Below are 5,873 nucleotides of genomic sequence, written 5' to 3'. Positions count from 1 at the left end.
AAAAGAGTATATATATATATATATCAACCTATATGTATCTATCTATCTATCTATTATATCCCTTTTTAGAAATGCAGTAAATAGAGAGTGTATGCATTAAGGGTTTTAAATTAATATTTAAGTGACGTAAAAGCCAAAATACTGTCAAAACTAATCAAATTGCTCGCGTGTTTGGTTTGAAAAAATCACATTGGTTTGAAAAATCAAAACCATTTAGAGTCGTGTCGCGACGTAGCCTCGTGGCAATTCTCGTGGTCAAACTTGTTAATCTTTTGTTAATTAAACAGTTGATTAAGATCCCGTGGTCTCATCTCGCAATCGAATTACAACTTTTAACTTTCTAGAAATTTGTCACAAGATTATGCTTGATTTGTCGACCTTCGGATGCATGATAAGACCACGAGATCACGTTTGACCCCTTGAAATAAAATGTATAAATAAACTCCATAAAAAGGGAAAATACGGAGAATACAGGGAATTCAGTCCGACTGCAAGCGAGACTCTCAAAACGAGCAGCTATGGGTAAGTGTGGTCCTCCTCCTCCTTATATAATAGTATAATGATTAAGTAATAAATAAAATATAATTATAACTTTTAATTTGGATTTATTAATTGAAAACAATACCCGTCACATTCGTAAAGAAGTGTTTCTAGTAGTAGCCTTTCAAGTTTTTTTTTGTCTCCTTCATAAAAATGATTTTTCTGTTTTCAGTTCTCATTTCAGTTTGTAGTTCTGTATTTTAATTGCTTAAATAAGAATTTGCGATGCTTAAAGTACGTACATCCTCGACTTCAATTTTGACAAGGAATATGAATATTACACTATTTATAACAAGCCGATTAAACTATACCAATGGCATAGCAAAATGTGATAGTAAATAAAATGCCTACGACAAAATCATTAAAATAGTATATTATTGGTGTAAAGCGTGCAGAAAAAAATAAACACCCTAAAAATTTTTTATCCAATGATTGGATTTGCAAGCTCGAATACACAATTTTAATGATTCAAAGTTTTTAACCTTAAATATATTATTTAATAAGTGCTGACTACATTTCAACTTTGAAAAAATCACTTTGAAATAAACGTACTTTCTCTGAATTGAAGCAATTTTTTACGACGAATTTAGATTCGTGACTCTCAAAATACGGTGGGTAGCCGCTATTTAAGAAATACGGTTCTAATAGTTTAGACAGGAGAGAAGTTGAGATTTTTGACCCCTTAATCGTTAATATCCCTTTTGCGTATTTTGCTGTATCTTGATGCATCATTGTTGTATGGATAACAAAGAATAGTTATGAAAAAAAAATATTTTTAATAAATTCTGAACAACTTTTTTTCAATATCCGATAACTATAATGAAACTTGTGCGCGGAAGTTGAACAGAACATCAGTTTCGTTGCAGTTATCGTAATAAAGTTCGAAATAATCGGTGATTGCAGAGGAACTGCATATTTTAACAAAAGTGGTATCCATACGCTAACTTCAAGAGAACAGTCTATGTTGGTTAAGGATTTTTTTTCTCATACAAGTTTATCGCTTAACAACCATTGGCCAACAACTGGAATAGAAGGAAATAGTCAAATATTTTTATTTAACTTTTATCGGTTGCCAAGTAACAGATTAACAGATTAGAATTTAAAAATATTTATTTAGAGTAGACAATTACTTAACATAATTTCCCTCCACATCTCAAAGTGTTGCAAAGAATTTGTAGCTCAAGTTAATCGCTAACGTCTTAGAAATCATCTTAGTACCCGCCTCAAGAAACAAGTATGCAGATGAATAGGTATGCAGAAACAAGTATCTAATTCTATGCCTCGACCAGTGAAAAGATAATCGGGAATTAAAATTTCTTAAGCGCGAGAGTATTGGATCTGTCGGTCAGTGAATACTAAGCCTTTTTTTTTAAAAAAAATTATAATTCTAATAATCTCTATCAGTATTAACATTAATAAAATTATTTTTGATATGTTCTATATTTGAAATTCTCAAATCAAAATTTATTACAACACATGATGGTAAATGGAGCTAGGAATATAAAATAAGATTCTTAAGCTACACGAGTGCAAGCTTTGTGAAAAAAAAGAGTAATAACTACTGACCATGAGTATAGAAACAACGTACTTGACGATAGTTAAAAAATAAGAAAATGAACATTGTTTCAAAATAAACATTGAACTTTCTGCGAGAATTTTTTCAAATGGCTTTACCATGTCTGTTTAAAACTATTTTTTCGTTATTTTATCATTTAATATGATGCTATTTCCATATTTATGACTTAAAATATTTTTTGAAAAAAATATAGATATAAGAATGATTGTTTTATGTATTTGATAAATTATAAATATATATCTGAAAATAGAAAAATATAGACAGATGAAATAACTTCGAAATATTGTAAAAAACATTATTTTGTAAAGTGTAAGTTAGTATGACATTTTGTATGTGACAAGTTTGGTGTTACAGTTATATGGAAGAAAATAAATTTTTTTTCAAACTTTCGTATCTGCTAAATAAAATATTTTATCTTAGTTTGACATGTGCTTGGAAAAATATTATTTTCCACTGCAAAATTATTTTTGTTATTTTTAGAATTTTCTTTTCATTTTTTAACCTGTCGTATCATTCGTTATTTTGAACTTTATTAAAAATACGGATACTTAGATTAGAGATTTATATGTAAACTTTATTTCTAAACACAACATCTTTACTATATTTCTTTATTACTATTTAGAGTAATAATATACTTGTTTTATTCATCAGCTATAATTAAATTTGTTGAGTTATTCTTCAAAAATAATAAATTTATGATTAAGAATGATGACAGCTTCAACTGAAATATTTTATACAGTAATTAATAATGTTTTATATATATTTTTTAAATGTGAATAAAAATTGCATGATTATCCATGAACATTTTTGTTTTAAGAATGTTGAATGTTGTTGGATGTAATAGCTATAAGTTAATGAAGGTGTTGATTGATGCATTTCCAATTGACCATATTTTATTCCGGAGTGATGTGGGCAAGAAATTATTTATCTAAAAACATAAATTGCTTAATGAAGAATCAAATTAAAATAAATAAAAATACTTTATTTTTTCTGGAATCATTTAGAGCTCAAATGTAATGAAATGATTCATATTTGAGTACAGATAAATTAACAAATTTGGAAAAATGGCCCGGGTGTGTAGCTGCAGCCTACAGGACAGCTCCGTCCACCAAAATATCAAAAGTCCCACGTGTACGTTAGCATGGTTTTTGCCAAGGAAAGCTAAGAAATCCATGTATTGGCAATTAATCGATTAAATTGAATGCCAAGGCTCTTTTCTTGGCCTTGCGCATTCAAAAGTGTTTGGCGAGAAATAACAGCAAATTATTAAACAAAACATTAGCATATAACGCAAAACATCCAAAACGTTAGCAGCTATATAACAATTTTCGAATTGTATGCTAATGGGTTAGGTAGAAGTAGAAGGAATCTCTAAAAATATATTTTACTCTGCTCTCACATTCAAGGTTTGAAAGATTATCGATTATATTAATGATTTGAATTTATTGAAAACGTGTCAAACACGATAATAATGCGGTTTTTAAAATGTTGCGATATATGTTATGAATATTTCAGCATGACTATGATATTAGCAATCAAAACAAAATATTTCGTTTTAAAGCCAGTAAACAACTCGCTCATGGGTTGCAATAGTGGCACAACTAAAACAACACGCGTTTTGGACTAAGAACGGGTGTAAATATGAAAATGCACATTCCTTCAGCGGAAATACTAGCACAACTCAACGAAAGCATTTCTTATGCATTCTCCTTAGCAATGAAAACTTTAAACCCACTTATCCTTATCTCGAAACATGATTTTTTATTAATTGTGCCGCTATTGCAGCCCATGAGCGAACTCTTAAAGGTGATTTTTTTTTTGTATAATTAAAAGTGTACGCATCTGAAAGTGCTATGTTCAAAAATATAGGCAATACTAAAATATTTAAAAAATATACGATGTTTTTCATTTCAACGCTCAATTTTGGAGTAGTGTCGCGTTTCTTGTCTGATTAAAAACTAAAGGTAAAACGTAGTTCTATACAGTAAAGAAAAGCATTTTTCACCTCGTCTTTAAATACGGGTATTCCAGTAAATATTTGGATTATTCGTTCTATACATTTAATTTGATTTCAAGCCTGGGTAAGAAAGCAAAATTTAAATCAAATTGTAAAAGAGGTAACTGATATTGCTATCATTTTCTTTCGTTACCATAATATGCATAATTTTGGGGTTTTGGGGCAAATCTCTTTTTAGAGTTAGGAAATAAGATATGAATTCCTTCTTTTGGGAGGGAAAGATGAGAAAAATTTAATCCGTTAAAGAATTAGAAATCCGTTACAGGAGGCTGCAAGATAGTTTTTAAAGTTATAACATTCAGGATGAGCATAAAATTATATTAGTTTTTTTTAACAGCACAACATTTATCCTATATAAAATATTTTTTTTTAATCTTGCTAAAATTCATCCCTTTTATTTATCACCTACAGTTCCATATAACTTGAAAAATATTTTTATGATGTTTTACAGTACATTAATACGTTTTTTGGATTTGTTCTTACTTAGATATAAACGTAATCTTCACGTAAATTGCTGTTAGCTAAAGCAAAACGAAGTATACTGCAGTATTCTGAATACCTAAAGAAATAACTCAGAAGAATGTAGGAATGGTCGAATGTAATGTAAATTTATTCTTTCATTAAAAAATTATCAGCTGCAATCTTTTAGACGAAACCAACAGCTTTCATTTGGATATTTCATGCATTCTTTAAGGTCTTATCTTTCCCTTTTTGATTAATTTTCTGAATTTTGTGCAGGTGGCAGCAAGATAGCTTTTTAAAGTTATAACACTTAAAAAATACTGAAACGTATCTTCTATGTTTATGACTCCTTTTAGATACGTATCTAAAATGATTTATTGCAGGTTTTCGAGAAGTGGTTAGTTTTACGTTCTAGAGATAAAGAAAAAATAGAATCTGAAAGAGATCTTGAATATTATAAGCTTTGCAAAAAGGAAAAAATACTAGTTATTAATTAGTGTAAGAAAACTATTTTATTAAATTATGCTTGATGCTGATATATTTTCTTGACTAAAGGAGTCACTATTATGAAACTTAAGTTCTTTTTATAGTTATAGAATATTAGTCTTTTATTTCTTTATTAATATTTAAGAATTATTTAAGAATTATATATTATAAAAATACGAAAAATTTTACTAAGTTTGCAACTTTTAAATAAATTATCATGAAATTACATTTATACTATTATGTTCAATACTTATTTATGGTTTAATTCATAGTCTTGCTTATTCTGTCCTATTATTATTAATTCATAGGCTTACATTCGCTTATAAATTATAAAGTAGTTTTCCAGCAAATAATATTTTATGCTTTCTTAATTCACTTTCAGAACGTATTGGAAACTGAATATGTATTATTTTTTCTTATTAACTTACAAATTGTGAAGAAAAATATTAATCAGGTGATTTCTAAAAAGTAATCAAACATCTAGATCATCTTTAACGTCTAGAAGGAAACAAAATATCCCTTTAGAAAGAAGAGTAACTTGAGAAAGCTGCGCCCGACTTTAGAAAACTTAATCAATTTTTAAAAGTGATTTCTCTTTGATTTAGTCAGGTTTTCAAAGATGAAATATCCTGCTACTGCAGCTTTTTAATATTTTAGATATTCTTAACAAGTGAAATACTGTTAATCCTATAACTTATGAAAATATACTTAAAGGAAATGATTATTTTAGTTAATAAACATAACGTGTTAAGTTCCCCTAGTCTTTGGTCTTTGCTGATATATATATATATA

The 5,873-nt window shown here is 28.2% G+C and overlaps 1 protein-coding gene and 1 long non-coding RNA gene across 3 annotated transcripts in view; one reads left to right on the top strand and one right to left on the bottom strand.

Moving 5' to 3' along the window:
* LOC107443694 (fasciclin 1) overlaps positions 1 to 5,873 on the bottom strand; it is a 264,168-nt gene that overhangs the window by 138,610 nt on the left and 119,685 nt on the right. The gene's annotated exons all lie outside the window — the stretch shown is intronic.
* The window catches only part of LOC122269369 (uncharacterized), a 19,657-nt gene continuing 14,221 nt past the window's right edge, over positions 438 to 5,873 (top strand). For both annotated transcript variants that reach the window (XR_006225146.2, XR_011638182.1), the window contains exon 1: positions 438 to 522. This is a non-coding gene — a long non-coding RNA (uncharacterized lncRNA). The remainder of the gene's footprint in view (positions 523 to 5,873) is intronic.

This window comes from Parasteatoda tepidariorum, chromosome X1 (genome assembly GCF_043381705.1).
Source record: "Parasteatoda tepidariorum isolate YZ-2023 chromosome X1, CAS_Ptep_4.0, whole genome shotgun sequence".
NCBI lineage: Eukaryota > Metazoa > Arthropoda > Arachnida > Araneae > Theridiidae > Parasteatoda > Parasteatoda tepidariorum.
Note: the sequence above shows the minus strand (reverse complement) of the source record. Positions and strands in the feature narration are given on the sequence as shown.